The 19,037-nt window shown below is 30.0% G+C and overlaps 1 long non-coding RNA gene and 1 pseudogene across 1 annotated transcript; both read left to right on the top strand.

The window, feature by feature from the left end:
* Positions 1 to 3,080: 3,080 nt before the first annotated feature.
* LOC128194691 (uncharacterized) lies at positions 3,081 to 5,180 on the top strand. Its single transcript, XR_008246011.1, has 3 exons — positions 3,081 to 3,326; positions 3,978 to 4,049; positions 4,495 to 5,180. It is a non-coding gene; the product is annotated as an uncharacterized LOC128194691 (long non-coding RNA).
* A 2,986-nt stretch (positions 5,181 to 8,166) lies between these two features.
* Positions 8,167 to 18,758, top strand: LOC108332996 (probable leucine-rich repeat receptor-like serine/threonine-protein kinase At3g14840; annotated as a pseudogene).
* Positions 18,759 to 19,037: the final 279 nt, after the last annotated feature.

Here is a 19,037-nt window from a genome sequence, read left to right as displayed (position 1 = left end):
TTTTAATCTTTAAAATATACGAAATGAAAGTGGTCGGTCACTCGTTCAAACAACAATGCAAAATTGTTTGAACTGAAATTATACTAAATTTATGCATAAACTTACAATGCATAAACTTAAATTCTAATAATTTAATTTTAAAAATGTTATCGTTAATTTTTTGTGTATGATTTATATATGTCAAATCTAAATTGAATGATGTTGTGTTAATAAAAGAGATGCCTTTGCCTTAGGCTTTCTAATTTTATTTTTGTATTCATGATTCATGATTTGAGTGTTGTAATAACGTTAGATTATTGCAAAAAAGAAAAACGTTTGATTGCAACGCTTCAAAACTTTAATTCTCAAGAACGTTTAAATTCATTTTATTAAGTGCCCCAACGGTAAAATATTTAATGGCTTTTATTGTATTTTATTGATTTTATTAGTCTTTTCTTATTCTACTTTTTTCTTTTTCTCTTCTAAAATTATTCTGGGTTTATTTTATATTCTTTGTAGAGATGCTTGCTAGTTCTGAGATCCTCAGAGGTATTATGAGAAGTTTGTGTTGTATCTCTACAAAGAATATAAAATAAACCCAGAATACTTTTATACAACAAGCTTAAGGACTTACACATCAGTTACGGTCCAAAATTAAAAAGGTATGGGAAGCTACCCATCTCTTTCGTTGTTTGATGGTTGTTATTTGAAAATGGCTACGTTTTTCTATGGTTTTTCCTATGCTGTATGATTCAGGAATTGAAATTGTACTCTTTGAATGCTTGTGGAGATGTTCAAATGACGAGTATGAATTAATGAAACATATCTGTTTTGATATAAGTTGGTACGCAACCCATGTGAATTTGAGTTAGATGCCATGTGAATTTTAGTTAGGTGATTGAGAATTGATATGATTATTGTGTTGGTTTGCTACACTGGGCTAACGTAAATTTCAAAAACAAAAAAAAAAACCTTGATGTTTTAGTATAAAAATGCTTCATAAAACACTTGTTTTGCAACTTTATTGGACTGTTTTGAGACGGTAGAATAGATAGCTGGTGGTAAATTTAAAGTAACATGAAATAGAATAAAATGGGTACAGAGGTAGTGTGTTGAATGCTAATGATATTTCTGATTTATGTTATTTTGGTGGCTGTTTTAAGTGTAAAATTACATTTTCAAGGGTTATTAAAAATTAAAAGAATGGGTGTCATCTTTGGTCGATGTAGTTGGATGGATGAATGGGTGTTATTGTTATGTACATATACGAGTATATAATTTAAGTAGATAATTCTGATATTAATTTGAATTAGTTTATTAAAATGCTTATGGCTTCACGTTCATGCTAGAAGGTGACGTTGATTAGTATATGATTATTATTCATATTCATATATTAGTTTATATAACATGTTCAAAATGTCTGTAAAGATAGTTTTTTTTTTAAATGGTGGAAATTGGTTATTTATGTTAAAATTTATATTACTGTTGCGCAAATATTATGTGATAAAAATTGTTGAACATATTTATGTGAACTACTTGGTTGTTATTGTTGTTCAGATTATGGTTAAGGCATATTTTAAATTTGTATAATATTATTTGAATGACTAAATGCAGTCCAATTTAGTTTGAGTGTGTTCATGGAATAGTTGTTGGATTGTGAATGTCAGAGTACATCCTTGTATTGAAAAGCGCACACACACACACACATATATATATATATATATATATATATACTTGATTGTCCAAATATAAATCTTGGAATGGGTACATGTGGGTTATGAATTGATGTGGTAGAAAGTAGAGAATATGTCATTTCATGTGTGAAATGAAAGACATAAGTGAAGCCAATGTGTTTTTAGGTATTAGAATCATAAGGAAGGGAGATAACATATTACTATCCCAAGAACAATATATTGAGAAACTTCTTAAGAAGTTTAGGTTTTATGACCTAAAACCAGTGAGTACCTCTTATGATGCTAATTCTAAATTAATGAAAAATAAAGGAGAGTCATTGTCTCAGCCTTAGTATGCCCAGATAATTGGGAGCTTATTGCACTTGATGAGTTTTTCTAGACCTGTTATTGCTTATGCAGTAGGTAGACTGAGTAGATACACTAAATGTCCAAATCAAGAACATTGGAATGTTCTTGCTAGGCTTATGAGATACTTAAGAGATTCAATGGATTATGTAATTGAACATAGTGGATTTCCCACTGTACTAGAAGAGTACAATGATGCTAACTGGATCTCTGATTCAGATGAGACAAAATCCACTAGTGGTTATGTATTCACACTTAAGGGTGGTGCGATTACATGGAGATCAGCCAGACAAACAATTATTGCAAGATCAACAATGGAATCTGAGTTTGTCGCTCTTGAGATGGCTGATAGTGAGGCTGAGTGGTTGAAAAACTTCTTAGCGAGAATTCCATTAGGAATGAAACCAACCCCATCGGTATCAATACACTGTGATTGCCAATCGGCAATAACTATAACTAAAAACAAGAATTACAATGAAAATAATATAGACACAATTTGGTGAAGTAGTTGCTAAAGAACTATTTTCATTGACTATGTGAAGTCAGAACGGAATCTAGTAGATCCTCTGACAAAATCCCTAGGAAGACAAATGATATTAGAAACATCAAGGGGAATGAGACTTAAGCCACTAGCAAACAAATAAGTGATGGTAACCCAACCTTTGTGATTGAAGATCCCATGAATAAGGTTCATATGGGTAAAAACAAGTCACTTGTTAGTTCTGATAGCATTAAATTGATTTTAATCAATTATGTCCCTTCCTATGGTGTGTGTGAAAGTGTTAGAGACTGCAATATTGAGAGGTTAAACTTTGTCGTTAAAATTCTATGTGGTGAAAGAATTTTAGCTAAACAAAGTTTTTAATGATTTTTCATATCCCTTACGTGTATGATTTGCAGCATACACACTACCAAAATAATGTATTTTAAGGGAGGTTTATTTTTGGCGGTTTTGAAAACCTCCAACAAGTTCAGGCAGTTTTTATAAAAACCACAGTTAAGTTATGAATTTTTTAAAAAAAAAAAAAAAATTCGGCCCTTTGGGAAGGAAGAGCTGGAAAGAGCAAAATAATTGTTTTTTTCCCCTAATTTGGCCTTCCACGCGCACATTTTCTTCTTCCTAATTTCTCTAATCTCATATACACTTTGGCACGCCTCTTCCTCATGGTTCACCGCAAAGCTGCTGTTTGACACCGTTCTTTGTCGTTCACTACACTGGCCTGAGTTCTCATCGTCCGACTGAGTCGCGTCCATCGTCTGACTCTTCATTCATTGTCCGCCATTGTTGCATGAGCTTCGTCCGTCACAGTTAAGTTCTCTCCTTTTGCAATTCCTAATTCTCTCGTCCTCTTAGCCTCATCTAAATTCTCTTTTCCATCGTCCTATACTCTTTCCAAAACCCTAGAAATTGGGAAACCTCATTCCATTCAAATTTAGTGGTTATAATATCATGTAAATCGTTATGGTTAAATTGATTGATTTTTGTGTTATATTGAGCATGTTGTGATGTATGGTCTTGGTTGGAATGCATATATGTTTTAGAGTTCTTGTTTTTCTTTCTATGTTAGGTATGTTAGGTACTGGGAACGTAAGCTCGTGTTGAATCGCGATTTCTATAATCCTGATTCAAGAGAAAGACATCAGGAAGTCCAGTTTTGAAAAACATTGATTTCAGAGCAGAGCCAACAGAGAGAGAATTAGAAGCGTGAAACAGAAATATAAGTTCAAGAAGTTTGATATTTTGGTACAAAATTTAGAAGCATACACGATTAAAGGTCATTTTTCAAAATGAATAGATTAAATACTATCTAGAAACAGAACAAGCATCTTCTTGTTATAATGCACAAAATAACTTAGATTCTTAAGGAATGCTTCCTTATCTTCATATTTGAATTCAATTACTTATTCCAGTGTGGACCTTACATAGAGATCTGTATCTTAGTAGTTTTTGTTTTATAGACCGGAGATTCACGTCTTGAGGTTCGTGAGCGTGTGTAATATATCAGAGATAAGCTTTTAGAGCTTCACGAGGTAAGTATTTGCTACTGTAATTTGCTACTGTAATTATTTGGATGGATGATTTTTATTCTTTTTCACACTTGCAGATCAATAAATAGTTTAACACTTGTACTGAAAAATTTGATTTAATTCCCGTTCAATCTGGAAAGTAGAAAAAATGTTAGCCATATTGTAAAAAAGATACAGAAGAGGAATGAATGTCATTGTCAAATGAAATAGGTTATTGTGGTTTTGATGTATTATAGCTTACTTCAGGCAGTATGTCTATTTCATGTGTATCTTGAAATGTATGTTTTACATCCTATTTGAAATTAAATATGATTTGATATTTTCTTTTTATTGGAATGCATATTGTTTTCCTATTTGATATTATGTATTATCATCAATTCCCACGTATCTCAGACGTTTGGGTTCTGGTGTCGTATTTTGTTCTGATCAAATATTAAAATGCATGCAGCTTCTTTTCTTTCTGGGGGAAAATTGACCAGACTTCTAAGCGCCACATGTCTAGGGAGAAGACAGATATAATTTTGAAAGTAGTTGTAAAGCATTTCTTAATTGAGAAAGAGGTCACTTCTACTTTGGTAATGGACTCCTTGCATAGTGGATTGAAGGCTCTTGAAGGCCAGACTAAAAACCAAAAAGCTAAAGTGAAATGGCTGGATGCTGAAGAAATACCAGCACCAATTGTTCATGTTGAGAAAGACATGTTTGTACTGGTGGATTATGTTTTACTGCTACTTGAAAGGGCTGCAATAGAACCATTGCCTCCTAAAGATGAAAAGTGCCCTCAAAACCGGACAAAGGTAAGATGTAGAATTATGTTTGTAATAGTCACTGTGGAATTTTGTGTTGATGCCTGATCTGATAACTGGTGACATGGTTGAGCACTGATCTCTATGAAATGTGATGGTATTGGGCTGAGGTTTTTAGAAGATGTAGTTGACAAATAAGAGCATAACAGAATATGTTTGAATGGGGTCTAGACTAGGGAGAAAAGAAAACTGAAACTCTGCTATTATATTCTGAATAGCATTATATTTAGGATTGATTTTCGCTCAAGTACTACTACTACATCAGCTGGTCATCTGAACTATTAACCTTTAGAGTTATTTGATTTATGCTTTTATGCTTCAATTTTTTTGCTTGTTTCTTATTTTGTGTGTATTTTATTCTGTCATTTTAGAATGATTACACGTGTTTTAGAATTGCTTTGAAAATTTATAATTGAATAATAACAATTTTGTAATATTTTTTTTTTCAAAAAATGTCTCATAGTAAACATATATTGGTAATCATCATGTATTCAATTACTTTAATTTAAAAATTTAATGAGATTTAATAATAAGGGCCCTGCTTGTTTAAACTTTAAAAAAGTGAGTTATTATGATTTTTTTTTTAATTTAGCTTGTAGACATGTGTTACACGTCTTGCATGAGTAACTTGGGAATTTTAAGGGCAGTGAAATATATGAATATGGCGCTTGTGGCTTTTCAGTTTTGGTTAAAGATATACTTGGATTTAGTTTCTATTATATCATATTTTAATATTTTTCAACCATCAATAGTTCTTAAATTCGTCTAATAATTTTTTTAAAATATTATTAACTAATTATTGTTTTATACTATAGGTATTTGAAAAAGGAAGCATATCAAATGATGGATAAAATGAAAAATGATGGATAAAATGAAGAAGTAGCAAATGATGGATAAAATGAAGAAGTACCAAATGATGAAAATAATGAAGAAACTATAATTATTATTCATAACATGTTAATTTTAATTTTTAAGAAACATTAATTGTATTTCTAATGTTTACAATTTATATAATAATATTTTGGTTTATATTTAATGTTTACATTTAATTTTGGTTTCATATTATTTAATTTTGGTTTATTAATGATAATCAAGTAATTTGAATAATAAAAAAATTAAATTATTTATATTTCCGGCGGTTTTGAAAAACCCTCAAAAGTACCGGCGGTTTTCATAAACCCTCACAAATTACCGGCGGTTTTGCTTAACCCCGGTTATTGCCGGCGGTTTTAGTGAAACCTCCACTACTACCGGCGGTTTTAGTAAAACCCCCACTATTACCGGCGGTTTTTCAAAACCCCCGCTAATTGCGGCGGTTTTTTAAAAAACCGCCGGTAATTACTTAACGACGCAGGTTTTCCCAACGGTTTTCGTAATCGCGGGTAACATATTTTCTGGGGGTTAAAACCGCCGGAAACGGAAAAAATAACCCCCGGTAAAAATCTAACTTTTTGTAGTGACACTTGATGAAATCACCTATATGAGTGTCGAGTGGGGCCGCTTGCATGAGATCTTGGCATGATCTCTAGAGCACTCATGAATACCGGGCACGTGCATGGCCTATTAAGCGCAACACAGCGATAACAACAAGGATTGTGGGAGTGTATTGTGATTGATAAACCTCTAACACACGTCAAGTGTCTTTGGTTCATATAGCTTGCTATATCAACTACACTGTGTGTTAAGTATTTCAATCTAAGACTGGTTCATATAACTTGTTATACCAGGTCTGATGCATTACATCCTATGAGACCCAGAATAAAAGTTTCTTATCTTTTTCTTTTGCCAATAACGTTTAAAACTTTAATTGCCAATAACTTTAATTGCCAATAACGTTTAAATTCATTAACGGTAAAATATTTAATGGCTTTTATTGTCTTTTATTGATTTTATTTTTTCCTAACTTTATAAATAGAGAGCTTTTCAATAACGTTTAAATTCATTAACGGTAAAATATTTAATGGCTTTTATTGTCTTTTATTCATTTTATTCTTTCCTAACTCTATAAATAAAGAGCTTTTCCCCCTTCCAAAAACACGCAAGTGAGTCTTTTCTCATTCTAGTTTCTTCTTTTCCTCTTCTAAAATTATTCTGGGTTTATTTTATACTCTTTTTAGAAATCCTTGCTAGTTCTGAGATCTCAGAAATATTCTGAGAAGTTCCTATTGTATCAGTGGGCGACTTGCGCAATACACCACGGGTAAGTCCTTAAAAACAATGACTCTACACGCCTCAGGAAATACTGCTCGTGATTTTTTCAACATATTTTACAACATTGAGTCATGGTTGGATTACTTAATATTTTCATAATCCTCTTCGAGTGACCTCCATACATTGAGAGCTTCTAAGTAAGCTTCCATCCATGCTGCCCAAATTTGATAAAACTTAAATCTTATTTCATGCTTTTTAGATTTTTCTGACAGGTCGCTCGACAATGTCACAGCAATCTTTAGTAATTTTTCTATAAGACTCAACAAGTATTACTTATTCATTACATAAAATAAAAAAAAAAAAACATTAAAAAATTTTAAAAGTTAGAAAACCTTAACTGTCCACGTAACATAACTATTCACTCCTATAATTAAGACAGGATCAGCAACACCTAAAAAAACTACTTACTAAAATCTGAGACAACACCGACACCAAAAAATAAACTACCGCGGTCTTATCCTTTGTCAAAAGAACAACAGACAAGGGACTGTCTTTCGTTTTGGCATTCAAGAACCGATGTTCTTGCACATGCTTTTTTGTCTTTTATTACTCTAGTGAGAAAATCACCAACCTAGTTTTGCTGTGGAAAAGTCTTCGGTAGCTTCCTTTTGCTTTCTCCATTGCCAGTTTCCATCAAATAAATGCACTCCAATAATTGCATGGAAAATACGACTAGGTAGACTTTGACTCTTTCTGAATGAGTATAGATATTTTTCTTAACAAAAGACTTCAAAAATAATATGTATATTTCTTATAAATTTAATTTATGTCAAAATAGTTTTAATTTATAATTGTTTATATTTTTATAAATGTTTATAAAGAAGTTTATTTAAAATTATATTCAAATTAATTTTTTTTGGATTTAAATTCTTTCCCTTTCGATCTTTTTTTTTCTGGATCTTTGCAAAGTATCTGAAACCTTAGCTTGATCTCTCATAATGATAAATCTATATTTTTCTTCTATTAAATAGCTAAATATTCAATTTTGTTTTTTTGTATATTTTTCATTTTTAAATTGTCTCTTTTCTTTTCTCATCAACATCAAATATGACTACAAGAGTGCATCATAAGCGGTCTTCCATTATTCCTACAAATAATACAAAGTCATTTTGCTTCACTTTACTTTCATGCCAGAAAATACAATGAAACTACTTTCTCTCTCAAATTGCCGACACAAATATTCCATGTTTTATCTACCTTAAAACTTTATCATCTGTAACTCATCCGAACTTCTTTTCAGCTATTCTCAATTTGGTACTGAATCAGCATGAAGACAAATACTCCATGTTCCTAATTCTGTAGTGAATAAACATGAAGAAGATCACTCCTTCTCAATTTCTCTTCCTTTCACTCCTTCTGCTATGCTTCACATCCCTTGCTTTTGGACAAAATATCACTCACCCAGACGAAGGTACGATATGTGTGTGTATATATATATATATATATGTAGAAAGTTATTTGCTGATAGCCCTTTGAAATTTGGTTATTTATAGTGAAAGCTCTGAAAGATATAGGCAACATCCTTGGTAATAAGAACTGGGACACAAATATAGATCCATGCAGTAATAAACCTCCCTGGAATGTAACTATTGACAAAGACAAAGCCAACTATGTCAGATGCAACTGTTCTATCTCCATTGACGGCTTTTGTCATGTTGTTTCAATGTAAGTTTCTTTGTTTAAGCTATTCCCTTTCCTGTCAAATTTTGAGATATTTTCACCAACTCTGATCTTTTAGACCAACTATGAAACTATATCTGAAATGGTTTGTGTAATTATTTATATTGAAAATTTCTTCTATTTTCTTTAAAATAATTATAATAGTTTTTTCAATAATATTTTTATGTAATGACATATCAGTAAGGTTTAGAATCATAGTGCTTTGTTTAACATGAGTTTGGAAAAAAAAAGAACTCTTTTATACTGAATATGATCACCCTTGATGAAAAAAAAAATCATTTCTCATACATTTTCTAATTATTTTCATTTTTTATGTTGTATAAATAATCGTAGAAGGCTGAAAGCACAAAATCTTACGGGCACGCTCCCACCTGAATTGACAGGGCTACCTTACCTTGAAGAAATGTATGTAACAATCAATTTTTCTTAAGAACAATAAATTACTTTCTTTTGATTTTGTTTATTTTGACAGTGACCTCACTCGCAATTATATTAATGGCACAATACCTGTTGGATGGGGCTCCTCTAAACTTCGCATTATGTATTTTCTTTTTCTCTGCTTTTCTGCTTTTAATATATAATTTACAAATATTGTTTTTTCTTCTGAAAACATTTATCTAATTCATGTCTTCCAATTTCATGGTAGTTCTTTTCTTGGAAATCGACTTACTGGTCCCATCCCTAAAGAGATTGGAAACATCATAACCCTCGAAAGTTTGTGAGTTTTTTACTATCCAATAATAGATCATACATTTTCTCTTTCCAACTTTTGAATTTTTATTGTTCATTATAACTTACTACCACTCAATATAGGGTCCTTGAATTCAATCAGTTCACTGGAAATATTACACCGGATCTTGGAAACCTTTCTCACCTTCAAAGATTGTAAGCCTATCCAAAATCAAATTTCATTACGTTTGATGTTTTTATGCATAATGTACACAAGTGTATATGATTAATAAATATTATAACTTTTAAGATGTTTGTGATAAAAATTAATAAATAGTTATCCAATAATGATGTTATGAACAAATTCATTAATGCATTTATATTATTCCAACAGGCATCTTACTTCTAACAACTTCACGGGAGAACTTCCTGAAACCTTGGCTAAGCTTACATCATTGAGAGAGCTGTAATTTTTCATTTTACTGCCATTGGTTAATTTGAATTTTGTTGCTTTTTTGGCGACTTTGAATTTTATTTAATTTTCAATTTCCATTGTTAACATGCAGCCGTCTTAATGACAATAACTTCTCTGGAAGGATACCCAGTTTTATTCAAAGATGGACAAATCTTTCAATATTGTAAGAACAATTTGTTATTTGGATGAAAATTTAAATTTTGTCGTATTTCTACTTCTTTTTATTAAATTGTATTAATTGTTATTGTACAGAGAAATTCAAGGCAGTGGTTTAAGTGGGCCAATCCCTTCTGAAATTTCATTTCTGCAAAACTTAAATGATTTGTAAGTACAATGTTTCATAAAGTAATCATGATTTAATATTGTCAAACCATTTTCTTATTTTCATCAAAATATTGAATGCAGGAGAATTACTGACTTGATTAATGGATCGGATTCTACTTTCCCACAAATTAATAATATAACAAAGTTGGAAACACTGTGAGTGAGTTAATTAATTTCTTTCATTACTATTAATAGTAATTTTTTGCCATTGCCGTACGAGATTGATTTATAAGGTGTACACGTTTAAATGAAAAAGTCACAAAATTTGATATTGCTTCGTAGGATACTAAGGAACTGCCAAATTAGCGACGAATTACCTTCGTATCTTGAGAACATGACAGGCATTGAAACATTGTGAGTGTTTTTTCATGCAATCTATTTCCAATATGAACTCTTCAATGCAATTTTCTAGTATTAATTTATATGTTAAAATATTAGCTATTTATTTGAAACAGTCTTTCGGAAAATTAACATATCAAAGTAATTGAAAACAAATAGTTGAGCAAAGTTAGCTCCGAGAATAGTTTATTTAATCTTTCATCAGATTTTATTGTTATTATATTCGTATCTTAATGTTCACCAAAAAGGTATCTTAATGTTTTATTATTTCTTGTGTTTAACATTTCATAACTTATTTTTGGATGATATTTTTCTTTCAGAGACCTAAGCTTTAACAAATTACGCGGAAAGATTCCAGAGAACGTTGGAAGCTTATCAAAACTGTCACACGTGTAAGTTAATTTTATTAGTCGCTATTTGGTGTGGAAAAATATGTTTTTATTTATTGTATAGGGTTAAATATATTTTTTTTTTGTAATGGCTATATTTTTCTGATGTTTCTTAAGTTCTTTTTTATCTTTTCCTAAACCTAATAATTGTGTTTATTATTTTCCCTAAAATACTATCTAAAAACTTTATTTTACTGTTTAAATACTACATAAACTATTTTTGAGATTGAAAAAAAAAACTATCGAAATAGAATTTCATGAGCAAAATTGAAATTTATTGGATGACATTATTTCGAATTTATTTTGTTTCTTTGGTTTGACATTTGTGTAATTAGCTAGTATGTTTTATCTATTGAGTTCTACTATGTTGTTGCTTTAAATGTATATATGTAATTTGCCAATAAGGATATAGATCTAAAATTTCGGGATTAAATATATGGATATTTTTCATGATACTCAATGTTGTAGAAGTTCTCATATATGTTTGTTTCATTTTTTTTTCTTTTAAAAGAAATACCTCCAAATTTATTTAATTTTTTCGGTGGTTAGATTAGTGATGATTAGCATTTGACTTGTACATAATTCAGTTTTAAAATTGTTTCTTAGATATTTCACTGGAAACCAACTTACTGGACCCCTACCTATGTGGGTAGCTGGAGGACGTAAATCTATGTGAGTTATTTTTGAAATCCTAATTTATGCTTTCTTCGTTTAAACAGTTTAGACATTCTTTGTTATTTAGATTGAATATATTACTCTTAATTGTTTTTAAGATAATCATACAAATGAGTTCTTCTAAAAATTTGTTCATTGCATATCATGTTCTTTAAATTATATTCATTTATTCGTGAAGATAATCTATTCATCGTCACATTATAAGTTTGTGTAGTAATTTTTTATGCCAAGTTCTTATTATATCATAGATGAACAGATGATTATATATGTTGTCCAAATCCAAAGACATTTGATTAAAACAATGAATATAAGGATAAAAATATGTTTTGTTCACAAAAGTTGTATGTTCCTGAACATATTGCAAGAACTTATAAACTTATATATTTTTCATACTCTTCATTGATGGGATGTTCATTTATCCAGTTTTGATTCGTACTATGTTCATAACAAACTATATCAATCTCAAACGGAAATTAAGTTTTACTTAGGGTTTAACTATCATTTCATCGGATAACCTAAACGGTTGACATTTAATGAGTACATTATACTAACTTCTTGCTCAATTTTGTATTAATTTGAACAATAAACTTAGACCTCTGACCATTAATGTCTAATTGATATATGCAGTTAAACATCCTTTCGGCTCAGGTTTTTAATGACTCAATAACTTTAGGTGTCTGTTCTTTGATTGGCCAACGTCTATTTCCTTTTAGATGTCGGCCTAGGGATCCATCAATGTCCAAAATTTAGTTATGATGTTGGAAATGAGGTTGTCGATGTCTAATACATGATTTTATTTAAAAAAATGTCATTTAGATTGTTTTGGGGTTTAACGTTAAACATGTGATGTTGAAAGCGGATTTTGCACCAGTGGTTATAATGGTCTAAGTGATCACCATGATGAACTATTATGACTTAATAAGTCTAATTCACATGAAAAGTTTGACATTACTTTATTGAATACAGTGAAAACTATATAGTAGTTTAATATTTCTTGTGTTGAATATACATATAGGACCATCTATTTATAATAGAAGAAATATAGATTAAGTCCAAAATACAAATAACAAATAATAACAAACTAAAAGATAAAAAATAAATATAATATATCTAACATCTTTTAATTTAAAATTTTAATGTAATGAGTTTATGAGGCTTTTCTTTCATACTATTTAACTTTGATATTTTTATTTGACGTGAGACTTAAACATACAATATTGAATTATTTTCAATAATATTCTGATTAATATTTTTTTTCAAAGAAAGATATTAATTGAGCCAATCATATCTTTGTGCCACTTTTTTCTATTATCTTGTTATATTACTTTTCAGTGACTGATAAGAGAGGATTGGCGTTATAAACAGCCATTTGCTGAATCTGTAGCATATAAACATTTCTTCCTTTACTACTGTTTGAATAGAGTCATATTTTATACATACATCAAAGAATGCATTTCTTCCAATTTGCAAGACTCCGATTGGTTTTATCTTTGTTTCTGAATTGCACTTTACATGTATTTATAGAGATCTTTCATACAACAACTTCACTGATAAAAACTCCTCCGTGGCATGCCAAGAGAATAAAGAAGTGTAAGAACTCAAATAATTTATTTCTTTTTTATCTCCAAATTTATCAAGATATGTGTATTAATGTTAATAATATCTTTTATGCTACAGGAACTGGTTTGCAAGCTTCCCAATGAGCCAAAAGTAAGTAATATATATTATTTTTTTTCTTTGGGTAAGGTTTGGGAATTTGGAAACCATTAAAGTTGGTTTAAAATGCACTCCATGTCTAGAAAAACAAAATTAATACTTTTTCTTAAATCAGTCCGAAAAGTGGCTAAAGGTTTGGTTGATTGTTTCTGCTAACTCGTTTTTGGTCTTCTCTTAATATTCCTACAGTGGACCTGTTACATGTCTGACTAGTGCAAACTGTACAAGACGTAAGTTCGAATATTTTCTTCAAGCTAAGTTACTATTAAACAATTAGACATGTCATTTATATATATATATATATATATATATATATATATATATATATATATATATATATATATATATATATATATATATATATATATATATATGAACTAACAAGCTCTTCAATCTAGACCATTGACAAGTCTTTAGATTTCATGATAATTCTCCGTTTCTGTTGAGTTGATTCACCATTGTTTCAATTCGAGATATATACTTGACTACTCTTTACTCTTTACCCTTTTTCATGCTCATGCTCTTCAATTCTCCCTTGGAATTTTGATACTGAACCTACTTTACACAATCATCTCCCTTATATACGTCTTTTCCATAATGTCTCATGCTTCTTAAAGATTTAACATTTACTATCTTTTTAAAGCCAACAAAGATGTTTTATCCTTTACATGCGCATCTTTCAATGATTTTATCTGGGCATTCGATCAATTCATGGTGTTGACTGGTTCTTGGAAACCATCTTCAACCACTTCTCAATTTTTTTTGGGAGTTCAGAAGAGTCTTCATCTTCAGACTCTAATTATTATGATTTTCTCCCTAAGTTGACTATCTTTGTCAACTTAGGGAGGGAGGTATTGTTTACAAGGTTGAACACCTTACTCAAACTCTTTGACTCTTTCTTCCACTTAGACACTCAAGCTAATTGGTTCTTGATATCAATTTATTAGCAAAACACACTCTTTATATGAAAAAACTTATCCACTTACATTTTGATTTTTCACCAAGTCATAATATCTCGAGAATATAACTCAAATGATAATCTACTGATATTTTCTATCTTATAACATCAAAATATTACTACTCATAAAATTTGTTAAATATTTCGTCATTTGAGGTGACACATATTACTATTAATAAAAAAGTAGTAAAAATTATAACATTTAAGTTTATCCATATTTTTAGTAATAAATCATATTACTACTAATAAAATCTCTGCTAAATATTTCCTCATTTAAGTTTACTCTAACTCAGCTAAAATTGACCCAAGCAAGCTCACTTAACAAACGATTAAAAAAATTTGTCTTTCCACGTTTCTGGTCTCTTTGATAATTTAGTTACCAAAATTTGTTAAATTTTACTTCTCCTAAGATTATTCCTTAGAGGCATTCTCGAATAGGTGAATTGGATGTTCATCAACCTACAAATCGTGATTTAGGCAAAAGTATCCAATAGACTTCTATTAATTCTCATCTCTTCTAATTCATTTTTCACAAACCTCAAAATGAATTTAATAGCTGGAATAGTAAAAGAGAATCAAATATTCTGTTGAATATTCTATCTTAATTTTAGTTATTTACTATATTAAATTTTAAGTAATTACTGTAATAATTCATTATGAGTTTAAGATAATATTTATCCTTATTAACACAATTATTTATTATACTTTATTTTTTTATAAGTATTTTTTTATGTTACTTTTGAAACACATACATGATTAATGTACATCACATGTTCAATACATTTTTCTACTTGGAATATTATCCAATTTCACCATACACAAAATCAAGGTATAATCAGAAATATATATATATATATATATATATATATATATATATATATATATATTTATTTATTTATTTATTTATGTATTAGGTCTATCCTGACCCTTCTAGCTCCTACACTCAGCCCTTGCAACAAATTCCTTTACAAAACCTATCTAACAAATCTAGCTCGTCCTTCTATCAAGAAAATATAATTTACCGCTCATCATAAAAATAAAATAAAAATTAAGATCTCATCTTCTTTAACACAACCCATACTTAACAATAAAATTTAAATTCCGTAAATAAAATAAAAACGAGTATTGCATTCCTAAAATCTGACTTTTTTTTTATTCTTTTGTAACAGTCTTAGACTATTTTCATATAAACTGTGGTGGTGGACAAGAGACAAGCAGTGAGGGTATAGTGTATGATGATGACTTGGATCATGCAGGGGCAGCAACATCTAAAATGCCCAGAGAAAACTGGGCATTTAGCAATACCGGTCATTTCTTGGGTGGTCATAATGAACTAGACTATATCCAGCAAAGTCAAAATACGCTTTCTATGATTGATTCTGCATTGTATCAGACTGCACGTGTATCTCCCATTTCTTTGACTTATTACGGAACGTGTCTGGAAAATGGAGAGTTCACGGTATTGCTGCATTTTGCAGAGATCATGTTCACTGATGATAACACATATAGCAGTCTTGGAAGACGTATATTTGATGTTTACATTCAGGTACTATAGCAGTCTTTCTAGTGCATTTGCCTTCACTTGTAGAATTATTCAAAGTTCAGACTCTGTATATTAAGAACTACAGAAGTCAAAATCCATTAAGGTTTTTCATGAAACTATTGCAGGGAAAGCTAGAATTGAAGGATTTCAATATTGCAAATGAAGCAGGAGGAGTTGGGAAGAACATCACAAAAAGAATTTCAACTACTGTTACGAATAACTCTTTAGAGATTCGATTTTATTGGGCTGGAAAAGGAACAACTGCTATCCCATATAGATCAGTATATGGCCCTCTTATATCAGCTATATCTGTCACTCGTGGTAACTCACTTTGTCTCTGTCACTTTTTTCTTCCAATTTTCCATTTAAGGTATCAAATGACACCTATTGCTCTTCTGCAATTATCAGTAAACAGTTCCAGAACAGATTCAGGTGGCATGGCTATAGGGGTTGCAATTGGGATAGCAGTTTCTGCAATAATATTAGTCATACTGGTTGTACTTGCCTGGAGACTTCATATTGGCAAAAGAAATTCATTAGCAAAAGGTAATTATCTATAATAAAGTTACAAACTATAAATGGTGAAATATGTGTTAGTTTTGTTCTTATCTCATAGATTTCAAATAGATTTTGACATTTCATTTTCATTAAAATCTTTACACCAAAATAGTATATGCACAACAGTATAAACTGTTTTTATAATGATCTTAAATCAAGCTCTTCTTTTAATGATAACTATTTTTATAGTAAAAATCATTCGTAATTAGGTTACAATGTAAACATTTTATACAGCATATTCACTAAATACAATTTGTTGTGATTTGTTTTAAAAAAATTGCATAAAATATTCCAGTTTGGTATGATTTTTGTAGATTAAAATAAGAGAAAAAAAGTTGTACACTAATAGCATAAAATAGTTTTTTTTTTTTTATCTTTCAATCTCAACCTCTTATGTGTGACACTTGTGTTGAGTTTTATAATCATTGCCTTAATAATTATAGTATTAGTGATTTATAATTTGATAACAATGTATGGCAACCAAACTCTAAAAATAACATTTATCTTTATCAACATATTGATAGAACAAAGCATTTTTTCGAGATGTATAAGGTATCTAATTTTATTTCTATTCTATTGATAGAGTTAAAGCATTTGAATTTGCAAATGGGATTATTTCCTATGCGTAAAATCAAAGTTGCAACGAATAACTTTGATATTTCTAATAAAATCGGGGAAGGAGGCTTTGGTCCTGTCTACAAGGTACCCTTCAATATATTACATAACTTCTCACAACTACTCTGATTGATCTATTGCAATTTTATAAATAATATATTACATAATACAGAAAACTTACAAAATTTTTGAACTATTTCGTAATTGCAGGGTACTTTATCAGATGGCACAAGAATAGCAGTTAAGATGCTTTCATCAAAGTCTAAGCAAGGGAACCGTGAGTTTATAAATGAGATAGGGTTGATTTCAGCTTTGCAACACCCTTGTCTTGTTAAACTTTACGGTTGTTGTGTTGAGGAAGATCAGTTGTTGCTAGTATACGAATATATGGAAAATAATAGCCTTGCACATGCTTTATTTAGTAAGTATTTGTTTTCATAATAATCGTTAAATATAGTTCCTCAATTTACTATAATTTATTCTTAATATTTAAATGACTAAAAGGTATTGATGTATGAAGGAAATGAAGAATGTTGTTTGCGATTGGATTGGGCAACCAGGTACAAGATTTGTGTTGGTATAGCTAGAGGTTTGGCTTTCCTACATGAAGAATCAAGATTAAAAGTTGTTCACAGAGACATAAAGGCCACTAATGTGTTGTTAGACAAAGATCTGAATCCAAAGATATCTGATTTTGGTCTTGCAAAGCTTGATGATGAGGATAATACCCACATAAGCACAAGAATAGCTGGGACTTAGTAAGTCGATTGCAGTTTCTAAAAATGTTATTTTTTATGATATTTTTTAAAAAAAAACAAACAACAATTGTTATGATAGTTCAGATAACAAAATTTAAACATGATTTGATTTAAGAAATTTGATATGAATATGGATTTGAATTATGCAGTGGATATATGGCACCAGAATATGCAATGCATGGTTATTTAACTGATAAAGCAGATGTCTATAGTTTTGGAGTGGTTGCCTTGGAAATTGTAACTGGAAAGAATAATACCATCCCTCGACCCAAGCAAGAAGCATTGCATCTTTTAGATTGGGTAACTTCTATTTTCTGCAGTTGTTTGTGTCAATCAAATTATTCCTTGCACACTATATTTATGTTGTGTTACTTGGCATGTAATTCAACTTTTAGATATGATAATTTTACATGTTGTGTTACATTCAACTTGTGTCCTTAATAACTTTTTTGTATTTCAATTTTCTCCTTTTATGTTATTTTCACATGCTTGATATGTTGGATTTTGTTTGACAGGCACGTTTGTTGAAAGAGAAAGGGAATCTGATGGAGCTTATTGATGGAAGGTTAGGATCAAATTTCAATGAAAAAGAGGTTATGATGATGATAAAAGTGGGTCTTCTGTGCACAAATGCCACTGCAAACCTTAGACCTACCATGTCATCAGTACTTAGCATGCTTGAAGGAAAAGCTGTGATACCAGAATTTATTTTAGATTCATCTGAAATAATGGATGAAAAGAAGCAAGAGGTTATAAGACAATATTACTCTCAAATGGAAGAAACTGATAGCAGTGAAACACATGGAAATAGTTCATCAAAAGATGGGCCATGGACTGCTTCGTCTTCATCAGCTGCAGATTTATATCCTGTTTCATATTGATTCTTCTTATTGGGAGAAAAGAAATTAGGAGGACGTTTTTTTTTCTTTCATACTATTTTCTAAACCATAACTATGATATTATATATATATATATATATATATATATATATATATATATATATATATATATATATATATATATAAATAAAAGGTTGTGTTCACTTTAGAGGATGAATTTGAGACAGAGAAAATGGATGAATTTGAAGAAATTTGAGACTGAATTGATTATTATTTTTTTGAAAGGGTTTGGAGGTGAATGGAAGTTGATTAGAAAGTAAAGTATATAAAAATTAGTGTAGGATTTAACGATATAACAAATAAAAGAAATGGTTTAATTGATAAAAGTTGAAGATTATCAAAATATTCTTAGTAGTAAAAGTATTATAATATGATA

This window comes from Vigna angularis, chromosome 11, assembly GCF_016808095.1.
Source record: "Vigna angularis cultivar LongXiaoDou No.4 chromosome 11, ASM1680809v1, whole genome shotgun sequence".
Taxonomy (NCBI): domain Eukaryota; kingdom Viridiplantae; phylum Streptophyta; class Magnoliopsida; order Fabales; family Fabaceae; genus Vigna; species Vigna angularis.
Note: the sequence above shows the minus strand (reverse complement) of the source record. Positions and strands in the feature narration are given on the sequence as shown.